Below are 24,796 nucleotides of genomic sequence, written 5' to 3'. Positions count from 1 at the left end.
TCCGCCCGGCCCCTGCGGGCGCTGCCCGCCCGCCGCCTCCCCTCGCAGCCCCGCGGGCCGGGCCGGGCGTTGGTGCCGGCGGCACGATGCCCCGCGGGGTGAGGTGCCGGCCTCGGCCCTGCCGCGGAGCCACCGCTCCTCCGCGCTGCCGGCCCCGCGGCCGTGCGGAGCTCCGCGCGTGCAAGTTGTTGTTTGTATCCTCGTCGGAGCGGCGCTGGTCCGATACGTGCTCGCTGAGATGTGTTACCCCTGCTGACACACCGAAATAAACAGGTGCAGGGGCACCGTGAAGTCATCCAGGAAGTGCAGCTCGTTTGCCTCGTTGGCTTTTTCATTTTTAGGTCTGAGCTAGGGTGTGGTTTGTTTCCAGAGTGGCAGTCCAAGGCTCAAGGCTATGGTTTTTCACCCTCGCGAGGTGCTGTGCTGCTCTGACGCAGCTTTGTGAACATGGTGCTACGTGTGCTACATATGCCAATGTGCATGTGTGATAATACCTTGCATCACAGCGTGGTTTTGTGTATTGGGAGAAATGTATCAGCAATCTGGGATTGTATTTTAACTGCTGCCTACGTAATCTACAGAACCAGCTGCTGTTTAATAGATACTCTTTCAGATTACGTGGTGAGTCAAGATGCTAATAAAAATCGGCTTTACTAATAAATACTTTGACACAGCAGGTCTTGCTGGTGTGCTCTTTGTAAAAGTGATTTGCAAATTTCCATCCTCAGTATGAAATGACAAAATTGTGGAATGGAACAATTGAATAATAGCATTTCTGAGAGCAACAGTTAAATTTTCCCATAGGTAGCTGTGCAGGAGGAGGACTGGCTTTGTGACTGAGCTAGCACAGGCCAACCAGGCCAGCTTGTTTTTGAATTATGATGAATCAATGGATTTTGGGGTGGGTTCGTTATGTTGCCTTTTCAGGACTCCATGTATATTTTTGGTGATCCATGGTAACCTTCCAGCAAGAGCAGACACATAAGTACTTGGGCTGGAAAAATGGCTGTTTCTGGTAGCCTGAAACTGTGAATTATACCGGCTGCTGAATTCTAGAATATGGATGAACCAGGACAGAAAGTGTTAAAGAGGAAATAAGACATTGAAATAAGTGCATATGCTGTCATGTTAATAAGCACTTTTAAAGTTTTCCGTATCTGAGCAAAGCACATCAGAGAACTTTAGGAGAAAACAGTTCTAGAGCTGTTAGTCTTAACATTTAGAATTAACTGTATGATCTCATTTTAGTGGCAAGATAAAGGTATTACTTCCATGAAGATAATTACACAACCAGGTATTCCACTATCCTTGCTATAAATCATTACATCTTCTTTGCATTAATTGTCACTGTTGCTTCTTATCTTCATTGGCTTTTAAATGCAATTAAAACAAGGAATTCCCCAAACGTAATGTGTTTTCTATTGCTACACGTGTGAGGGATCTTTCATTCCTTCAAGCTGCGAAAACTGCACAGGATGGTTTGAATGTTGAAATGCTTGTCTTTGGTTAATTCCCAGACTCCACTGGGGATTAACACCTGTTTCATGGAAAGCTAAGGAAAACCGACATGGGTTTGAGTCCTTTTCTGTTTATCTGCCTGTACTTGAGTCATCAGACAAGAGCAGTGACAGAAAACAGCATCAGAACATGGCAGAAGGAGCCCTGTACTGACACAGCTCCTTTTCCCTCAGCTAATTCAGTTCAACAAGAAGTTAGACTTTTCAGGTCTAATAAAGAGGTTGGTCTGCAAAACCTTTGCTGTAGGTGTAAGATTGCTTGCAAATTCCACATCTGACAGCAGAATTTGGTATTATGACTGTATTATATTTCAAAGCAGCTGCTTGAGATTTGAAGTTACAAAACAAACTATTTCCTGACCTTCTAAATAAATCTGTATGGTGACCTTACATCAAACACTGGGTAGGGCTGGGGGGACAGGGATGAGTCCTGAAATATGACCCAGTTTTCTGCAGCACAGTTTGAAGGAGCAGCAGGGAAGGGTTCAAAGAGCATTATGTAACTATGCAATGACTTACTGAGTTTGTAGACTACTGTAATTCTAGAAAGTAGCAAGCATTCATTCTTAATAACTTCCAGTAGGGATATATAACAATTGCCAAAATTGTTCATGAAAACCAAGAAAACTAGACTTAAAGCTTTGGTTGGTATGTTGTTTGTACTTTGTTCCAAGATAAATTTGTCAATGCAGTTCAACCTTTCCTTCTTGCATTTATAATGGAAGGACATTGCTTACGCGTTAACACTCCTTAAGAGGTACAAACTTGGTTGGTCAGGCTTTGGTTAAAAGAATGTTTGAACATCTCTATTTCTTGGCAGCTTTATAGCCTGCCAATTTCATAGCTGAGTCAGCACGGATGGATTGGTTTCTTGGTGACATGAAAAGCAATGAAATATTGTACTTTCTGGTATAAGCAGTGTCTGCTAAATAGTTAAATATTTGATTTTATAGTAATAGACATAATAAATATAAGTTATAAAATAAGAACTACTTGTTACTTTTATAAAGTCAAAAATGCCTGTTCCCATACTCACCGTTGCCTGACATGGCCCCGTACTTTTGATGCATAAATTTTGATTGTTCATATTAAATCACACATATTTTCTTATTCTTGAGTATATTTTATTTATGAGGCCAAACTTCCTCTTCCCATCTTGTAATAATTTTGTTATTGATATAATTTGAGATGAAATACTTTATTCTTTCAAAGTGTATCAGTGTTTATAATCATGTGGGCTCTGGCTATGCGCTTCTAGACACTGTCTCAGGTTATCTTGGAGGTGTCTCAGAGTTTGACTTACAGCTAGGGTTTTCTGAGTCTTCTGAGCAATGGAACCTTCAGTATTATGGGCTGTGTTCTTATACAAAAATGGGTTCTTTTGCATCTTAGCCAGAAGAATTTTGTGCTAATACACTGCTTAGTAATTCAGTCTAAAATGAAGGAGATGCTAAATTGAGCATATTGAGCATTTTGTATCCAAAACTTTTTTTTTTAAAAAAAAAAAAAAGTTTAGCAGTTTCTGATGTTTGCCAGTTAAAATGTTAGTAGATTTATTTAGCTTATTTTGTTAATGTTCTTTCCAAAGAAGCCTTTCCAAAAAAAAAAAAAAAAAAAAAAAAAAAAAAAAAGATTTAGGAATGTTTTTAGACTGTTTAATGTTAGCGAGAGAGAGAAAATTTTGTTCTCTCTGTAATAGGATAGGATTTATTTGCAGAGGGACAAGGCAAATGGTTATCTCGAGGGCTGTCACTAGTCAGATATTCCTGCTGTATGTCACAGCCTCTGTTTTTCCAAATCTGTGCCTGTATTGTAGGAGAAATAATTAGGGAACAGCATAGGGATAGACGTGCTCTTTAAGGTAATGGTGATAATCTTGATTAATTGGGAAGCCCCACAGTTTAAGAATGGATTTGCCCTGAAGAGTCCTTTTGCCACACTACCGTTTGTCCCCCAAAACTGCAGTGGTTCCAGCAGCAGGAAGACTCCTGGAGTCTTGAAAAATGATGCCTCTTAGACCTCATATCGGTAGTGGCCTATTCTAGAAGAAATTTTGCTTCTGCCTGGTGTTCTCTTACTGTAGTGGCAGTGAAACTGCCAAGTTGTAAGGAAGTTGCTAACCAACAAACAGGAAAGAATTTGAGGTCTGAAACTCCTCCAGCCAAGGCTTTTTGATGTTTTCCTTGTAAGCCTGCAGAGCCTAGCCTTGCTCTGAGAACATGCTCAGTGTCTCCAGGCGTGATTCCTAGTGATGAAGTAACTTCTGTTATGCAGCTGCTAGGCAAAGTGTACAACTTTGTCATATGTGATGTGCTTGTTACCCAAAGCGAGCGCTGAATTTGCAATCAACCAAGCTTCAGAACAAGCTAGTAATAACAAAATTTAATTGCCTTCACATGGTTTTTGAAGTTACTTGTTCTGAGTATAAGAAGCCATAAGCTATTTCCAGTTCCTTTTGGGTGACTCAGTAGAGAGTGGATTCACTGTCATCTGAAATACTGTATTCATACACATAGCTTAATCGTCTGTATGAATGCAATGCAAATTCTCCTCCTCTTAGTTTCTAAAGGCTTTTATCAATCTTAGTCACCCATCCGTTTTCCTTGTCTGTATTCAAAGAGTGTAAAAGAAGACATGACACTTCAGAAACCATGCCAATTAATAGAACAGATTTCTTAAAACACAGCTGTTAATCACAGTTTCAACCACCAAAGAGTTGCTGGTGAAACTAAAAACTTTGGTTCCTGTTGGTCAGGTTCATTTGGCAAATCATCACAGACCAGTCCCCCGATTCCTGGTATCTTTGTGTGGTTCCTTGAGTCATTTGTTTACCTGTATCATCTTGCCATTGTAGACTGGAGGTGTATACTCAGGAATGTAGGGTAAGGGGAATAGGTCAAATCCCTTTGAACAGAGTGTGCTCTGATTAGTATTCCTCTTTTGTGGTCCGACCGCAGCCAGAATCCCATAGAGCAGCAGCGTGCACATGTACATGGCTTTACCAGTTGGCCTGTGGCTGCACACTCATGAAATGTTGCTTGAAGTGCTAAAGGCTCAGTTAAGAACCACCTGCAAATCTGCACAGTTTGCTGACTTCTATTCTTCTAAGCAAGATTAATATCGTACCTGTAAGCATCATAAAAACAGTTTTCTTGCAGTATCTGTACGTCTGTCTGAGACTTATCACAAGAGCTGGATTTCTTGTGGTAGTGGGTAGCTTTACCTTTCCCTGGTACTCGTTGCTGAGTGAGCTGAGGTTATTCTGCTATACATCCCTTAGGTAAAGATCTTCATAGTTCCTGAGTTGTCTTCCCAGAGCTGATGCATTCCATTTAGAAAGCAGTTTTATGAAAACTGCCCTCCTTGTATTTATTTTTTGCACTTGTTAACTGAATGTCATTGCTCCCCTTCTCTACATAGGGATCTCTAATTGATTACCTTCTGAACTGTGTAAAGAGTGGCCCCGATACTTTCTCTTTTTCAACATATTTTCTGCCTGTATTTATGCCACATTTGGTACCACTGCTATGTGAAATCTGAAATGTCCTCATGTTAATATCATTTCCAGGTTAAATCTTGGTATATCATAGCTTATTTCCTGAGAACTGATGCTTTGGGTTTACTCTCGAGAAGATCTAGAATATATTCTGTTATCAACTTTTTGCTATCTCTTAAACAGTCATCAAAGCTGCAGTTCAAGTGCACTTGCCTGTTTTCCCAAATGTTGACGAGAGTTTTAATATAACATGTTGGAAAATACAAATAAAATTGTCTTTCTGTTAATTTTAGTACCTTCTCATTTAGTTTCAGTGATATATAATCAGTATCATGTATCACACAACAGTAAAAAAAAAAAACACAAATTATTAAAAATACCGTATGTGATTCAACTCTGATTGTGTGCATGTGGTTTAACTTTTGCACATTCTATTAAATCTTTATTAAAAAGTGGACTGAAGGATACAACTTTTTGGTTTTTAGAATGTGCTAATTGACCAACTGGTAGCTAATGAAATTCTGTCTTAACAGGAATACTTAGAATGTTCTTCACAATTCCAAACGTATGTTTTTAAAATTACAGAAAGTAGATCCTTTTGACGTAATTATTGCATTATACTGGGGGAGATAATGAGCCTGGCGGTTTTCACGATGTCATGATTCTGTCAGTACTCCCCAAACAATCTCGTAGTTTATTGCCTTGTGAATTTTCGGTTTATTGCCTTGTAAATTCATTTGAATTTCCCAGGAACTTTTATCCTCCTCAAGTGAAAGGGTGATATTTCTATGGCAAAGAAATGTATTTGCTGGATTAATAATTTAATTGCTGATTCTAACTATAGACTGTAAAAATGGTGTTAGGAAAATATGGCATTACTGTTTTTTTTTTTTTTTTTTTTCATCCTAAATGAAATATATGTACATATTTTACCTCTCCTGAGTTATAGCCCTATCAAATCCTTTTTTTTTTTTTTTTTTTTTTGTTCTGAGAGCAAGCTGGATTCATTATGACTTTAGCCCGGTCGCACAGTGATGCTGTGGCTAAATTCAGACTGCAGTTATGTTTGTGCCAACTGTTGTCTTTGCAGATACAGTGGGGATTAGGGCATGCAAAGTAACTTTGCCAGTATGGAATATATTCAAGATCTTTTGTCTTAGTTAATGCTGCCTCTAGAGGATTTAGACAAATACGGAGCAAGCAGATCTTGTATACGTAAAAGGAGAAAATCTGGTAGTATTCCCCCCCGCCCAAGTGTAGGATGGTGATTTTGTTTTGATTTCTTAGACTGCAAATTGAATATCATTTTGGATCACTAAGCTGTAAGTATGAGAATGAAGAACAATCCCGGATTACCACTTGATGTTGATAGCTATGCGACCCCGCTGATGGTCATAGATACACCACTGATGTGTATGAATATTTTGAAACAGAGGTGCAAAAGCACTTCGTGTCCACACATGATTGGTATAAAGATATTTCTAGTTTTGGAATATATCGTGAATCTGCTGAGCATTTGGCAATCCTGCTACGTTATTCAAAGAAGTCTAATGTCAGGTGGCAATACTAGATGGGATTCATCTCTGGAGTGGAACTGATTTCCCACTCAGATCAGTGAGTCGTTCCTTTATATTTTTTATCAGACCAAGAATGGGAAAGATCAAAATGGTCAGTTTGCTTGGAGTGTATTGTACAAGACTCTGCACTTCATATTCACTTAATCGTTTGGAAATTCTTACCAAAATTAACCATTTTTTTTCAGTATCTTATTAAAATTTATCATCACCAGCAGAGTAGCACAATTTAATCTCCCTTAAATGAGTGCAAGGCTTCTTGGTTGTTTTGTGTATATGCTATGGGGGTCTGAAAATGATCGTATGTACGCTGCATACAGTTGGAAGGAGGATTCATTTCATACCTTGGAATGGGCACAACACAAGGACAGCTGTGTGTATCAAAAGAAGTATGCAGTTTGTGGTAACGCAGGCCAGAGACCTGGCCTCATAACTCCAGTCGTTCATCTTCTGCTATTCTCTCACTCCTTAATGAGAACTCAGCACTAGAGCACACCTGCCTTTCCAGCTGTCATGGTGATGTGGTGGTGCCGATTTAAACGGCGTGCTCATCTTGCTCTCCTCAGTCTCTGTATTATTTGATAATTGTTTCTACTCTTCTCAAAAGTTTTGATCTGGGAAAAGTCAATGGAATTAATTTCAATGTTTGAAGCTAAGATTTAGTCAGATATATGGTTTAATTGGGCTCCGGAACCGAGTGAATCTTTTTGTGTATTTCCATGGGATACACTACTAAACCTGAAGTTGGCCAGTGTTGTTACATCGCTACTACACTTCACAGTTATTTCAGGAGAGTCTTACAGATTTTGCTGAATTCTGCATGCAAAGTTTTGGCAAACCAAACTCCTAATTTGTATTTGATGGCCTGTGATGCAGGGAGATGCGTCACAATTCCTATAACTGTTTACATGCTGTAACTTTGTGTTGAAAAATACAAATTTTAGCACTTTATTTGACAAACGTAGTCTGTGTTGTAAATAAATCCTCACTAAAATTAAGAGGACACAAAAACATATATTAATTAAGGTTAGTAAGTGTCTCCCTCAATTGCATTAATTTGCATGATAGGTACAGCTAATATGGAAGCTGGTTCCTTTATCAACCTTCTCATTCTTTCGACATTGTCACTAGTAGCTGAGATCCCTTTCAGTACAGAGGCTGCATTTCAGCCCTTGTGGCTTTATTGCTGCCTTTGCAGGTTCTGATTTCTAAGTGGTGGTGTCAGACTGGCAAAGATAGGCGTACACATGTATGCACCTGGCTACATTACACAGTCCTGTGAAATTTAATGAGACTGGAAAGTTCACAGCTACTGTGTAAAGAATGTAAAGAACATAAACCTTGCTCCTCTGCTGAATAGATTATTTTTTTATTACTATTTTATAGTAATTTATCTTTGAGCTTCAGATTACCTCTACAGCAGTAGGTTCTCAAGTGTGCAAAGAAAAAAAAGTGCACGTGGAAAGTGCTTTGTCCTTTATTATGATATGAAAAGGAGTAGCCTGTGCTCAGAAAAGAGATTGGTTCCTAGATGTTTGCATTTTTTTGGTGATTTTATTTGTAAAAATCTATGTAAATAGCTATGAAAATATCTATGTAAATATCTGTGTAACTATCTGTGTAGCTATTGTAAATATCTATGAAACAGAACAACAATTTGAGGCCCACTTGGTCATGCCAAACGTGGTAAAAAACAACAACAACAAAAAAAAACAAAACAAAACAACAACAAAACACCCAAACAACACCCCCAAGTAAAACATTTTGTTTTAATTTGATAACCAGGAAAAAAAAAAGTACTTATATCCATCTTGTGCAGACATGTCTGCAGTCTATTCATAAATAGTAACAAATAAACAAAACAAAATAACTTCAAAGAAAATGGAAACCAAATAATGCGGCATTTGCACCAATCTCTGCTTCATAAATTACAAGCCTTTTTCAACTAATAATCCAGGGCTGTGCCCTTGACAGGGGATAAGGGAGGTGAAGTACTCCTACAGCTTCAAGGAAGGGGCTCTTCCAGCACCTTTATTGTACCTATTGTACTGTACCGTTATTGCTCTGTTGCTATAGTTAAACCCCTTAGAAAATCATTTATTGAACCATACAAGTGTTGAAAACAGAATTTTCCCAGACTAACCTAAAATTCCTTCAGGTTATGCAAAAAAAGGTGGTGTTTTTTACACCCATGATACTAAGAAGTACAATAAACCAACTGTTTTGAACACAAACCGAAAAATGAAGAGTAATCAGCTCTCACTTTGTTTCTCCAGCTCTCTGTTTTGCCTGAGATTCTGTGGTTGGATTCTCTCTGATAGCTCTTTGTCTGTTAAACAGAGCCCGTCCCGTTAGGCTGGTGGGAATTTATTTGGCAGTAAGGATTTGTTTGTGTTGAACGGGAGGCAAGATGGGGGCCATAAAATTGGTGCTTTTTGGCATGGCTTCTGCAGCAACATGCAGTCAGCCCGTGCTTCCAAAACACGTTGAGTTCCTTTGATGAAATTTGCTGTAAATGTGAAACTACCATCAGTAATGTGTCATTATCATCAGCCCTATTCAGATGGTGTTTTCCCTGAAGAGGTTCTTGAAAATGCACTGACCTCAAGCTAGCTCAAGTAAAGAATGTGAAGGATGTGTAACCCACATGCTCAAGAAAAAATGTGCTTTGTGTTTTTATGCAAAATGTATGAACAGATCATAATTTCTAAACTTGAAATCTAAAAACCCTTCTCTTGCTTATTGAAGATAGTGAATAGATTAATGTCATGGCCTAGAGGTTACCTGCCCCGCAGATGTATGGGAACCATGACAGTGGGTTCAAAGAATTCGGTAACATACGAACACATGGAGTCTTTATTTCCTATATTTCTTTACTTTATTAGAGATAACTAGAAATAACCACTAGCAAGTGTACTTCTGATTAATAAAGCAGATGTCTGTATCAGCTGTTACAAACTTATTACCAGAAAAGCAAGAATACATGTATTTTCAAGGGCAGTGCCAATCACTAGTAGCAGCAAGCGAATATATTTCAATATTACAAGTTACTACAAACTTCTCACTGGTGAAGTAGCAAATGTACTTGGGATTAATTACTTATGTAATTAGTATAAAAATATTGCTGGTACCAGCTGCTCGTCATACCCATTCCAGATGTGGGGCCAAGTGACTGCAGACAAAGTCTCACCTCACAGACGATCTGTGTCCTGGAGTTTGGAGCCAGCCAGGTGTCCTGCCAGGAAATCCTGCACCAAAAGGTGCACGGGGAGTTCTCAGAGAGAGAAGCTCCATTTTGGGTAGCAAGCAAGCAACTTTCATATTATAGAGACCTAAGAGGGCTTAGGACACCCCCACTTAGACTAACCAATAGGTGCTGCTAATTTCTACTTTTCACCTGGGACCGCCAATAGATGATGATGTTTCCTCTTCTCTCTGACAAAATTTTACTTTTCTCAGACTTATTTTTCTGTTATCTTAGCTAAACCAGCCAATAGCAGTTGTTGATTCCTACTTTCTCAGCATATTCCCCATTTCCAGAGTATTGTTCACCTTGCCAAGCAATAAACTGCTGTCACAGTTCCATGTTTTCCCCTTACTGATGGTATCTGCAGGATCTCTCAGGTTCTCAGGTACCCAGCCACACTTCAGAGGCCAGCGGTGCTGCTCGGGGATCCTCCTGGTTTGCAGGTCTAGTCCCAGGCTGGCAGGCGCTGTCTTGTGCCAGTGTTTTAGCAGACCTTTATGTCAGTATTTTCCCCAGTACAGGCAGATCACCTTTATGGCTGCTCCCATCGATTGCCAGAGGTTTATTTTTTTTTTTTAATTGATTTTATTTAATTTTGATTCCTCTTTCAGAAACAATCTCTGTTAAGATCTGTTGCAGATTTTCAGGAACAGAGGAGGAATGATGATAAAAAAGTGCTGTTTGCTTCAATGTCTTTGGTTTATTTACTTAATTTACATTTTCTTCTTTATTTTGTTTTACTGTGATAGAGTGATGTTACAGTGCCTAAGTGATCACTCAAATCATCATTTACAGTAAAGTTCTCCAAGACTTTAGGAGATCAGAAGAAAGAAGATGTTTGGTTTTAATATGAAGATTGAGCTGTGTCTTTGAGAGTTGCAGTAACAGAAAACTTCAGGCAGCTCTAAAAAGTGTTAATCACAGTGAGGAAAACAAATGGAGGTTGTATTGCCTAGTGTCCAAAAGTATGGCATCTTCAGGTTTCTGTCTGTCAAGAGAAAACCATTCATGTTCTGTGACATCTGGCACCTCCTGACAGAAAGCCTGCATTAAGACTCTAGAAGGAGCTAACTGCAATTGGTTCCTTGTTTGGAAAATCACTCCGTCACATCCCATTACTGAGATCCTGACATGAAAGGGTGACGAGCTCCACGGAAAACGTCTGGCTTCTGAGCAGCCACTAGGTGTCAATGTTGGTCCAGTTTCAGAGCTGTCCTTGTCTGAGCAAGCTGTTACTGAAGTTAAAGGAGTCGCTTCCAGATTTTTAAGGTTCTGTTACCCACGGTTTGTGATCCTTTATGAACTGCAGTTGCTCTTTTCCTTCAGGCTGAAATTGCTGCTGTTTTGATTCCAATCTTTCTAATAACACAGCTTTTCCTAGGTGTACCTGAAAATTACGCTATCAGGTTTTGCAGTTGTCTTCTAAACTCAGGGAAGTCAAACATATGCTCACTTCTGAGTGCTCTGGCATCTTGGAGGCAGCCCCTTTTGACGTGGTAGTTGCCTCATTCTTCCACTGCTTCGTGCTGCTACTGACATGAATGGGTGGCATGGGATATTTTATATGTCAATAGGAGATTTCATGCTCCTTCTCTGTGGTTATAAGAGGCAATATATGAATCCTAGGAAAAAATAACCTAATAGCATCAGATGTAAAACCTTCTGGCCCCTAAAGACTTCCTTCCCTTTACACCAAGGCCATTTAAGAATGGGTTTCATGTGATTTTTATTTGATTATCTCCTGGACTAAGATGAATGCTCTGCATTTCCTTAGCATGCAGTACTACACTGTAGAGGGAAGAGGCCTCCATCCACTTTTCCCACAGAACACACCTGGGTAAAAAAATGCAATTAAACTTTAATAACTGTAGGTTATCAAAGGACTGGATGCCTTATGGTCAAACAAGAAATTCATAACCAAAACTAAATGAAATCTGGATGAACTTCTGTCAGGTACCTCAGATTTATTTTGCCTAAAAGGAATTGCCATGTCAGTAAGGAGCCATGAGCCTGCCGAAGTGACCTCAGTGCTGCTGCCCATGGGCAGTCGTTTGGATAAGCTGAGAATGTGCCACCAGGGAAGGCACTCGGAGAGGGTATGTCAGGGAGCAAATTGCCCCGGGGAAGGAGTTCGGTATAAAAAGCAGCTGTGTGACCATTATGCAACTAAAGCAATTTGTTGTCATGCTCACATTATTGAGTGTAATCTAAATGTAATTGGGTTCAATAACAAAATACATACATGGGTTTGAACAACAGACCAAGGGCTTTTGAGAACTGTTTTGCATAGTGCTCTGAAGAGAGAAAATGTTACAATAAGTTTAAAGTAATCATTAAACAGGACTTGTTAATTTTTCAACGTAGCCCCTTTCTCCCATTGGAGTTAAAAAAAAAGGGGAGATTAGTGCTGTATATGGGCGGTTTTGCAGACTCTTTTATGGCATCAGTATTTGACAAATGCAATCACTCTTTCACCTGCAGATGTGCCATTTGAAACACAAGAAATTTATATTCTCAAAATACTGGTGTTCTTAGTAAATACGAGTAAAAAGATCAAGCAAGTTCAGTAAAGCCACAGCTTGTGGAATGTTTTTTTCTTTTCAGTAAACATGTAATTTTGCCATAACTAAACATAACTTCAGCTCTAAAATTACTTACATCACAGACATGCACTTGCTCTTCTCTTTTGCAAGCAGACACTCGTGCCAAGGCAGGAGGACGAGCGGGCTCCATTCCACAGGCCATGTAGCTACATGCACCAGCATGGTGCAGAGCCTAGAAATACTAAGCCCTTCCTGTTGGTGTGGCTTGCACCTTTGTTGCTGGCAGTTGTCCAGCCACCTGACCTGTGAGTGCAGCAGAAGGCTGTTGGATTTTTATTTATTTTTTTTAAGGTGGCACGTCAGCTGTCCATTCCCAAAATACCGGATTTCTTGCTTGCTTTCCTGCTTAGTTCCAGCCTTCGAATCCAGGGTGCCCTTTGCTTTGTGCAGTTACTCCCCAGGTTACTCTGCTCTTGCTGTGGTTTCTTCCGAAGAGCTGCAGTGACCCGAGTAGCCTACTGCTGCCCAAGCAAAAATTGTGCTTTTGTTTTCTTTTTCACATTCTCTCAGAGTTTTGTTTTGTTTTCCTTGTTGCTTGCAATCTTGTAAATGAACAAAACTGCTCTAATTCTCAAGTCCCAGTCTACCTCTGGTGAAAAAGAACATTATTGGTAGCTAATGTCAGAATACAGCTCCAGAGTGGCTGCATTCAGAAGAAGGGCATTAGTGATGCAAAACAAAACTGCCGAGTCTGAATAACTGCATAATGAAATTACAGTTTGACTCTGTTAACGCACAGAGGCAGTTGTATTTGACATAGTGTAGCCTTTCAGCCTACTTTGAGCTGAGATGTGGTAATTTTTACAGAGTGAGCTTTTTGGTGCTTTTCATTATATAGCTCCAAAGCTGATCGTTAGCACATTCCTCAAAATAATGGCCTTATATTAGGAATAATGGCCTTAAGTTAATTACGCACAGTGGAGAATAGTATTATGTGATGTGTGTGTAACCCTGGTGTGAAGGTTGTGCGCAACAATCCGGATGAATCCTATAAGCTCTTCAGAGGGAATTTATCTCCCATGTAAATCCTCTGGGCTTTCAGGAGCGCCGCGGTCAGAGGGATATTTTCATTGGTAGGCCGGAGAGCCTCAAGTGACGATAAAGTTCCAACTGCTAATACACTAAAACCAAAGGAGGTTTAAAAAGATCTAAAATGCTAGCCTTGGACACTGTCGTTCCCTACTCAATAACATGATGGGTAACATTCATTTCACAGCCTAGCTGTGAAATGTTTGTCCTGTGGTGGACTGGAAGGTTTGACTTTGCTCCTTCCGGAGGACCTGTCAGTGCCATAAGGCAAGGTATGGTTCTGAGTTCTGTGAGAGAACTAATCTCCAAGGGGATAGAGTAAAATAATCACTTTTTTGATATGAAACAACAGCCAATTTTTGTTCCTTTATTCACTCTTAAAGATATTCATTACCAGTGAGCATAATTATATCCAAGCCCTGAGCAAGGGATAACAGGGTATTTAGTCGGTTTCGTAACAGGTCTTTGTAAACTATTCCATTACAGGCCAGGATCTGCTCCTTAGCGACTTAGTGTTGTGAATAGGAATCACAAATAAAAGTGCAGCATTCAAGTAGGAATTGCGTCAATGGTTATTCACACAATGGATATTGCCTGGTCGTCTGCAATTCAAGCCCGTGCTCAAAGATATTAGAAAATAAATGAAAATGGGGTAAGAAGAACTGGATACATTTTGATTTTTTGTTTAAAAATGAAATAATAGTCTCACCTAGCAGTGATGCAATTAAAAAAGATGTTGTATTCCATTTCCAGAATTAAGGATATTTAGGCAAAAAACATGCACTATAGTAACCATATTTTATTTAAGAATTAATTAGCTCCCCACTGAGATGCCTTTTTTGGGGGCCAGATTTTGAGTCAGTAGGAATTTTAAAATACAGCTACAATGCAGACTGGTTTTCCTTTCTGGCTTTGCCAAAAATAACTGCAAACAGCTTAATGATGTACCTAGTGAAAACAGGCTTCCTCTTTTTGGAGTGGATGTAGGGGCAGGCACTGAAGGATAATAATCGGCTCTTCGAGACTATCTGTGGCTCACACTTCTGATGACGGCCTTTGTGGTAGCAAGCAAACAGTAAGGGCAAAAAGGGGATATGAAAAATTTCATCTGTTAGGCAGCACTAAAATGTTTAGCTTCATCACACTTGACTTAAAGTCATCTTAAGGGGTAATATTACCTGGGGAAGTGTTTTAAATATACCTGTTAGTAGAACCAAATACTGAATGTTACATGCCATGTGGTAAGGCTGTGTTTTCTGCAATTCAATATTCCAAGGTTAGGAGAAGCCAATGTCCATCTTATTCCCATTGCATATTAAGCATTTCAAGACCACTGTGATCCACCTACCATTCTATTTAATAAACAAACCTCACAAATATGTGCTGTGTTAATTGAATTGCAGTGTACACAAATCTGCTCTGCATATTACAGTGAATTGTTTAAAAATATATATTTTTTTATTCATGCTCAGTAATTCAGCATGTGACTACTTGTCTTGCTAAACATTGAAAAACTCAGAACTCCTTTAGTTGTAGTTAACCCTAGCAGTTGTGCCTGAGTTACCAAAGATTGCATCCAGCTTTTTAAAGCATTGCACTTGCTGTAGGTTCTAGGAGAATGTGAATACCTACATATTACTGGTGTGCCCTTTTCCAGCATGATATAGGAGTACATTCTGGGATCCTTACAAACTCCTTTGAGAATACTTGCTGTTCTTCAGATAGCTGACATTGTATTTTCTTGTCTTTGCATATTGTTATGCGATTTGATGGAGTTGTGTGGCTTAACCATGACATCGTGGCCTTGCCAGATAAACATATGAATGTTGCTCATGAGCCTCTAGTTAGCAGTTCCAGCTTTCCTCTCTTCAGAGTTTTTTCAGATACAAGCAAATTGTTCACAAGTGATAAACACAACTCTGTTGTACTGGAATGTGAAATACTGTCGTGGGGGAGATTCCTTCTTCTTTCCTTTAGTGAGGCCAGAAAACCTGTTCTCTCAAATACTATTTTTTTCAGTATTCTGTGTTTGTTGCCTAATGTGGTGTTTGGTATAAGCACAGATATTTGCTAATTGCTCATTTTTGTATGTTTGTACAAGTAAAGCTGTACAATAAAGCAGGTTACTATTTTATCTACACTAGCAAACTTTCAAGTTGACTGCGTTCCAATGCATACTTAAACTTTGTCCATTCACCTGTGTCTTAAATGTTGTGTAGGTCCTGGGCTACATCCATTCAAATGGCCCGTTTTTATGACAGGAATAAAAATACTTATCTAGGTTTGTAGGCACAAAAGAGTTACATGCTTTTAGTGTTAGCGATGTATTTTATTTCAGGGAAACAAGACATTTAGGAAACTCTCCATGAGAGACTACAGAGAGTATTTCTTCTGTAATGTTCTGTATTATGACAAAGTGGTGGTATTTTTAAAGTGCCTTTTAAAGACTTTGCAAAGCTCAGTGCAGAGAAAATACTCTAAAATTATATACGTGCAAGCACCATTATGTTCACATATGCTGCTTTGAAATTCTCTTCTGCAGAAGTTATTTACGTGGAACATCATTAAATAATGCCAGAGAAATTCTGACTGTTTGTGCCCATCCGATTGAAATGTATACATAAATCTAACGACACAATTTTACCGTGCTCTGAGACCAGAGCCTTGCCATTTCTAGGTTCTGTTGTTCACTACCTGAAGCAGTGTTGCAACATTTTGTAGAAAGCCAATTCGGTGCTGCAGCTGGAGTACTCCTGGTTAGGAAGACGAATATGCATTTGGAGAAGGTAGGGAGGAATTTTACTGCTGCGGGAGGATGGCTTGGTCAGCACTGCTGAGCTCCTCCGAGGCACTGCCAGGGCGCTCTGCGGATGTCCCTGTGATGCGCTGTCACCGTGGCCTCTCTTGTCAAGGGCAGTCCCACTGATAATTTTGCAGATGCCCAAAGGAATAAGAATAGCTGTAAGCTTTTAGGTAAATGTGACATTTAATTCTATTAAAATAGCTTCTACTTCAGGTAGTGTCTGCTGATTTAAAAAAAAATGTCCAATGGTGGTTTTAAGCTGTCAGTGCACCATGCCATTTGAGCTGTTTCAGTGTTTAGTTTGAAAATATTAGTTATATAGTTATTTTCAAACTAAACACTGAAACAGCTCAACTATCACGGTGAACTCAGTGTTAAACTTTGAGCCCTGTTTCTAGTCTGATGTTCTAATTTCTTTCTGTGATCTTGTCATTCCTTAAATTCCTCTTTATTAAATGGATTCAGCTCCATAGGATATATTATCCTATCCTTTATTTGCATTGTTTTTGTTTCCTTTTTTGTTTGTTTTTGTTTTCCTGACTCTTCTGCAGCTGATTCTTCTTGATTTGTAGACATTGATACTGAAGTACTGGAGCTCGTCTAAACATGGAAGGAAATAAATCTTTGTCCCTAAATGATATTCCCTGTTTTAACAAAGGATCATGTTAGCACTTTGCTATGATGCTGTACACGAGGGATCACAATTCCCAAATTATTAGCCACCTTGAACCGAATCCTCAACCTCATCTTTTTTTCTCAATGCATGATGTTGCATTTGGTTGGCACTCCATGTAACCCACTGCTCGTTGCATTTATGACTTCTCTCTTGCTCCCCACTGTGTATTGTTTGCAGACGTTAACATTGCAATGTACGTCTTGTCTCCCAGATCTTGCATGATTTCACAGCACAGCACCTGACTTTCCTTTCCTTAATCTAAAGCCCCCCGCTACAGTTTGGTACTAACTTGTGTAACCCTCTGTGCGTGGTGCATGCCTTTTCCCCAGATCTATTTGTGCTTCATGAGAAGTTCTCAGCAGTTCTTGGTGGCCGTTCCTTGCATCGCTCAGAGGGGCAGGTGACTCACCTAACCTGGTGTCAGTGTAGGCTAACAAGTGGCGATGTCTCACGCTGGCCTCTCCGTGCTGGTGCAGGAGGAAGAGAGGGCCAGCAGTGAAGATGTATTGCAGGCAGTAACGTGTCTTTTCTGAAGCTGTCTGGGAATGTCACATCCAGTCAGCGCTGACAGTGTGCAGCCGTCTTGCTAAAGTGCTTTGGCAGGAGCAAGAGGGACATGGAAATGTCCCTGTGCACTTCTGCTGTCTTTAATTTGTGTGTTTGTGGCTGGGGGTGAATTTCACCCTACAGAAGTGACAGCGCATCGTAATTGTAACACCACGGCTTTGCTAGGGCTATTGTGTGCTTTAATAAGGAACCCCACTCATGGAACAAGGTGCTAGGTAATGAGCCAAGCGGCCTTTAGTGTCTTCAGCAGATAACCTCTAATACCTCGTTCAGATGTGGAGCAAGGTGTGTCTAGAACTGAACCGCCAACAGCAGTATGAGTATTAGAAGGCCTTCAGAGATCTCCCATCTCACCAGCCCAGCTCGAGCAGACCAGATGGGGTACAGCATGAAGTGTTGTTCTTGCAGTCTTGTAAAAAATCACGTCAAGGAGAAAGTGGTATGCCTGAGTCACTGCAACAACTTCTGTGTGAGGCTGGGCGCACAAGAAGAGACAAGAGAAATATATCCTCTTTGAAGCTGTTGTGTAAAATCCAGTGTATTGAATGTCAGTAGGAAAACTGGAAGACAAGCGCAGGAAATTTCTTAGCATTTTAGTCAGAAATCTGTAGAGCTGTGAGAGAGTTCAGACAGGAGCGAGTATGAATGTTCAAAAAGCATCCTTTATTTCAATTTAATGTAGATTCTTTTTTTCTTTTTCATTTTTCACTCTAGGAAATTCAACAATCTTTGAAATTCTTTTTCTTGGTTGCTTTCTCATTACCTGTCAGTAGGTGTATTCACTGGGGGGTACACTCAGTGCCTGGCCTATATAAACACAGTGATTCTGCGGGTGGGAAGCTCCAGGAAGAGAGAGCTGAATTTGTCTGCACACGGGTGCGACCCTACCGAGGCCACAAAATCACCAAACTTATTTTTGAAAGGAAATTAAATCCAACTTGCCTATCAGAGGAACAAGATTTTGTGTCCTGGGATCTATCTGCAGCATGCTTACCATTGCAACTAGTATTGCTAGTGCCTGCACTTTTTCCCTGGTAGAATGGTTTGATGTTTCTGTTCAAACTCGTGGTAGTGAAGGGCTCAATGTAGCTTGTGGTTTTTGGAGGCGTGCCTCCACAACAGAGGGCCCCTGGTGGTGTACCGACGTAGGTTTATTTGGTAGACCACCTTTTTTGAGAATTTCAGAGCCCATGCCACTAAAATAAATGTAACTATTGCTGCAGCAATTAAAATTAAGTCTCTCCAAAAGAACTCAAGACATTTGATTGGGAGAGACTTCTTGCAGGTCCCCAGCTCATTCCCAGTCAGCTGCTTCAAGGGCTTCATCCTCACAGGAGCAGGAGTTGCACATCTGATGTTTGCAAGAGAGGGTTCAGAGACATCTTCTAACCAGAATTTTAGGTACAGAATATGACAGTCACAGTTCCAAGGATTGTCAAATATTTTTACTTCCTCCACACTGAGCAAGCTGTCCAGGGCCCCGGCAGGAACCGTGGTCAGGCTGTTATTCTGCAGATAAAGCCTCTTGGTGTTAACGGGCAAGGCAGGCACTTCCTTCAGCTTCCTTGAACTGCAGTCTATCTGCAAACCCTTCGTTTCTCCCAGTGACTTACAACTGCAGGAAGGAGGACACACTTCAGTTTGGGTCATGTGGAACAGCAATGATATGGCAAATCCCGCAGCAGTGATGAATTCTGCCTTGTTCATGCTTCAGCTACCAAGAGAATAAGAATAATAATCTGATAAGTATGATTCCTTAATTAGCTCGTGTCTAAATGCAGAACTAGAACACAACTATTCCTTTTCCAGTACTGTAAGTGGAATTGGGAGAGAGCACAGAGGTCAGTTTTTGCCTCTAGTTCACTGCTTTTCCTTCATCATTGTACCAAAGTTATTGTTATTCAAAGTTCTGGACCAGAATGTCACCAGGAGATGATGGTGATAACTAGGTTAGTTTTAGGCAAAGATTTTGATTCAGTTTCTATATCTTCATGAGTCTAATGTTAAAATTGTGGGTCAAAGATTTCAAAACTGAGTTTAAAAGACTGAATAATTATAAACCTCTAAAAATCTTCTTTCTGGGCAGATGAAGATTCCAAACAGGAAGTAGGAATTTTTATGTTGTAAAAAGTTGTGCTTTTTCTTTCTTTGCTTTTTCATCCCCTGCCTTGTACCCTCATGCACTTCTGAGAAAGCACGATTTAGATCTGGATGAATAGAGAACTGGAAATTTTGCATATCCGTTGCTGCTTGTCTTTTAGGGATTAAATAACCATGCTTTGGGATTGAAGGTAATTATCCCTTTTGCTATGTCATTCCCAGTTATACAGAGTAGCTCTCACTAGACTTTCACTGTAGTGCCTTTCACTTTGCTGTTTCTCTAAAACCATTCCCCTCCTATATTTCCTACTACATCTCTGCATCTAAAAATGCATACCAGGCCTTGGGACTGCACTGAAATTTTAAATACAAACTCCCTTGCTCAGACTGAGTAAGTCATGATTGTGGAACCATCTTTGATTTTAATACATAACATAATGAAAAAAAAAAGTATTTCAATTCATTTGAGTACGTATATTAAGGCAAAAATGTCTGTCTATATTGCCCTGGGTACTACTCAGCAGGTACTGTAAAATGTGTTGAGTTTTTATATCACTACACCCGTAAAGAAGCCTCCTTTTATCTGAAGAAGGTGAATGCAGTTGTATAATATTTTTTTGTAGGCACAAATGAGAAGAACATTGAGTATGATTTAAAATTAGACAGGACAAAGCCTTAGAAATAGTGGACAGATATAACAGGCCTATTAACAACAACAAAATAAGAGTTTTTTACATACATAAGGTGATCAGGTAAATCCAGAGTTTAATTTTACTTATTTAGAATGGAATTTTGAAAAAAATAAAAAATAGTAAAAAAAAATAATAAAAAAAACACTTGTTTCCAAGTGTACAGAGATTTTAGAATTAAAAAAAAAAAAAAGTTTTTCTTATAAACAAATAAGCTGAGACTATTTTTTCTCAAGGAAGTTTCATTTAATTAAGACTAAAATTGTGTAGGGAAAAATGGACTGATTTTGTTTTAAATTAATTTACTTCAATTTGATTCCTAAAGTTGGACATCTTTAGATTCTTATTCTAAATACTAAATTTCTGTATTTTAAATGGGATTAATGCTACATACAGTTACAGACTTCATCACAAAGCTGTGGAAATATTAACAACCTTAACAACCTCCCATGTCTTTGTTAGCAAGTAGATGGTCTGAAGATCTTTGGTCTGAACCTACATACTCGTATAATATTTTCCAAAAATAATTTCCAAATCAAATAAAATTAACAGCTGTGGCAAAAATGCAGAAAGGAATTGCTGGTGAGAGTCAGGCCTGACTCCTGACTGCCACTTACCTTTCTTTTTCTCCTCTTGCTTCCTTTCCCTCTGCGTGAAGTGCTGGAATACACAGTGCAACCAGAGCTGACTTTATAGAGTCAGTAAGGAAACGCGTTAAAGACAACATTTTTTTTTCCTACGCATAATAGGAAACCATGCCCAGTGGAAGATGTGTCAAGTGGTTGACATGTCAGGGAGCATAGTGCTTGAGGCATTTTTGTATTTTCTGCAGACAAGAGGAAACGCTTTTCAGTTATTTTTATTGCTAATATACCTTTCCTATTAAACCTGACAATTTAAAAACCTAAAGTAACTCACCTGAAATCTGACAAATTTCTGCCTCACATACAAATTTAAGAGTTAGCTGCAGATTCAACTCTGGTAACACACAAGCCTAACAAGGATACCAGGGAGCTAAAAATAGCCCGTAAAATAGAGTTCTTAGTTTTGTCTGAGTCACAGCTACTTGTGTTTGATGAAGGATCCATGTGCATGGATCAATGGGTCAATTCCTATTTTGGTTCCTTTGGTGTTTTGTGGAATATTATGTTTGCAACGCTGTAGCTTGGTCTGGGGTGTAGAAATGAATTCCCAAATCCTCAGGGAAGGTGCACTGGGAAGACTTGACGTCATGGTCAGCACAGCACAGCCTAGAAGACAGGGAAGTCCTTGGCTCCCTGGGTACCCTTTCTCCCCAGTTAGGAGAGATGTGTCTAGCTCAAAAAAGTACTATGACCTTGCAAATTTCTTAGCTCTCATGTTGCTGGAGAATATCAGCAACGTGCCATCTCAGAACATAAGGCACTCAGCGCACGTTTGGGTGGAAAGCCAGCAATTCAGGGTGATACAAAACTACAATTTTGTTTTTACCCCTATTATTTCATATGTGAAAATTTGGTAGAGAATTGAAATTCATTTTTCCTTAGCTTTAGCTACAAATATGAACACTAGAATGAATATTGCAGTTGACTTTTGGAAACCCCGAGTGCCGTGGATCTGATGTTTAATTCAGAACAGCTCTTGTTTAATATGTTGGTTTGGAGACAGGCTTTGAGCTGTGCTCTGCATTTTGAAATGAAACCCAGGTGAGTTTCATACTTTGCAGATGTACTGTACAGCCCTGCTTCTGAACTGTTGTTTCTTTATAACATGCTGTTCTTGAAGGTAATGTTTGACATTTAAGTATATCTGGATAGTAATTACTATTGTTTAATTCTTATGTATATTTAAAATATTTTTCTTCATTAAGTCCAAATCATTTACCAGTAGCCTGAAGTTTGTTAGGAGCTTCCTTAAGAAAATGACTTGCTGTGTATCTGCTCTTTAGCACTTTAAAAGTTATTTTAAACACTGCTGTGAAGGCAAAATACTTAAAACTCCTTTTGAATTTCATTTTTTTTCTCTCTGTAAGATGAGGAAAGTAATTTTCCTCTTGTTAAATGAGCAGTCCACCTGCCTGTCAGATGCTCAACAGTTGGACCTGTGAGTGGACTTCTGATAAAGGGAAGATCCTTCTGCCTGGTGGGATGTATGTGGGATAACCAGTTTATCATTTGTCTTTCTTTATGACTTTGAAACATGTTCAGCAGAGATTAGAGATTTCAGGTGACAAATGTTGATTATAGTGGTGATGCATTCAGTTAACAAGAGGTCAGATTAAAATATTCTAAAAAGAAGGAAAATAAAGGGTTTGCTCTTGAGGTATTTGGTTTCAGGTTGCTTTTAGAGGAAAGAGAAAGACCAAGTGTTTGAAGTGAGGTAATTGCTTATTGACTAAAAGGTAAATCATGTGTGTGAATGTATGCATTGCTTGGATGGTTATCTTTCACAGCAAGATCTATGGATGAGATTGTGATTTTTTTTCTCCCTCTTTAACAGCAAACATGCTTTAAAAAACTAAAACTTGCCACTAGAGCATACATTTCATAAATGCCTGTCTTTATCCATGCCTGTTTCCTGTATCACACTATCAATGACACATGTTAAAGAATGCTGCCATGGAATACAAAACTTGCTGTTGTACAGTGGAAGCAAATGCTGCATCTGATAGCCTCAAAACAGATGCAACATCATTGGAATCCTTTGGAACCCTACTCAGGTTCTGTGCTGGGGGGGGATTTTTATGAAGGTGGTCCCGTGTTCCTCTGGGTGCTGCATTACACGCGGTTGGAGAAGTAGCTGGTCACGTTGAGTCTCTCTCTTACTTTTGATGAGGACAGAGAGCCTTTCTTCCACTCAAAGGGATGTAAATGTGTGCAGTGAGTATCTGGCAGAAGCAAAGCTCAAAATACAAGGCATTAGCATTTATCATTTTAGGGCTATAGCTTCTTGTAGGCCAAATGACAGTTCTTCTTTTAAGAGGATTTATTAAGAGCTGATTAGGAAAACAAAATTATAATCTTCTATAATCTTGTTATATTATAATCTGAAAACATATTTTTCACAGAGTGAATGTATTTGAACTTTCTGTGAATGAAAAAGGCTGTCAGGCTCCTCAGCTGTGAGGTATTTCTGATCATCCTTGTCTCCCAAACCAAACCTCACCACGTTGCTTCCTGAAAGTACATTTATCTGGAGTAGCTTTCTTTTGAGGCCTTGACTTTTCCCACCAGGTATGTGACTGCTGCTTCTGACTGCTTCTACAGGGAGAAAAAAGTTGGAGAGGGGGGATTCCTGGCTTGCTTGCAGTTACAGATGCAAGCTGCAAGTTAAAGCTAAAAGTGCAGATCAAATGCCTGATCTACCAAGAGAAAATTCAGGCAGAATATGCTATTATATTTTATAAAAGGTTTTAAGGAGTTATAGTCGTTCATTGTTGTGAATGGCCTATTCTGACATAGAAAGAAAAAAATCCTTTTCAAGACCTATTCCCGTTTCCAATGCTGACAAAACTTGCCCATCACTGTCAGAGAGCAAAAGTGCTTCTCATCTGAGTTCTAACACAATGATTAAATCTGTTCTTTTGTACTTTCAAATAGGTTGCTGACAACACTAATCAAAATATTTCTTTATAAATTGATGAGAGTCACTGAAAATTCATGAATTATGAAAATAAGCAAAAGAAATGATATTAATCATGAAATTCAATCATGCATCAAGGAATATCGCCTGTAGAAATTAAAGAAATTCTGTGGCTTCTCTCACATCTTGAGTAATTTTAGCCTCTGGTCAAAAGTACTCCTGCCATCTCCTGCACCCTAGAGGACTAAGCTGTTGAAGTCATTATAGTATTTATACATAGGAGGGCTCTAGATTTCATCCTGTACATATTCTCTGCTTCTTGTATTGTTTCCAGTGGCATACTTACAGTGGTTTTACCTGATTTAATTTTGCCTGCATCAAACCAAATATCCCATTTCCTCAGAAGATTATTATATGGGCAGATAAACTCTTGGCATTTAGGAAACGACTCGCGAGGGGGAGTGGAGAGGCAGGAGACCTTTTCTCCATAAACACCAGTGATAGGGCCTGTGGGAACGGGGTGAAGCTGAGGCAGGGGAAGTTTAGGCTGGACATCAGGAGGAGGTTCTTCACCGAGAGGGTGGTTGTGCACTGGAACAGGCTCCCCAGTGAAGTAGTCACTGCACCAAGCCTGTCTGAATTCAAGAAGAGATTCGACTGTGCACTTAGTCACAGGGTCTGAACTTTTGGGTAGAACTGTGTGGTGCCAGGAGCTGGACTTGATGATCCTTGTGGGTCCCTTCCCACTCGGGATATTCTATGAAATTCTCCTAAATTGTACTTCACCAATTTTATCAAATATTTTTTCCTCTGCCTGCCCATTCTCATTAAGAGCCTTTCTCCTTGCTGTTTTCATTGTGCAAAACGGTACAAACTTGCTGTGTAATCCTCAGCTATTGCTCATCTTTCCGCTAGGTGTCATTCAAGTTATTTT

General features: G+C 39.5%; 1 long non-coding RNA gene across 1 annotated transcript; it reads right to left on the bottom strand.

Moving 5' to 3' along the window:
• Positions 1–10,332: 10,332 nt before the first annotated feature.
• Positions 10,333–13,012, bottom strand: LOC118173255. Its single transcript, XR_004754098.1, has 2 exons — positions 12,493–13,012; positions 10,333–11,667 (listed from the first exon to the last, which is right to left on the bottom strand). It is a non-coding gene; the product is annotated as an uncharacterized LOC118173255 (long non-coding RNA).
• Between the last annotated feature and the right edge of the window lie 11,784 nt (positions 13,013–24,796).

Source organism: Oxyura jamaicensis, chromosome 12 (assembly GCF_011077185.1).
Source record: "Oxyura jamaicensis isolate SHBP4307 breed ruddy duck chromosome 12, BPBGC_Ojam_1.0, whole genome shotgun sequence".
Lineage (NCBI taxonomy): Eukaryota > Metazoa > Chordata > Aves > Anseriformes > Anatidae > Oxyura > Oxyura jamaicensis.
This window is presented reverse-complemented; position numbering and strand designations above follow the sequence as displayed.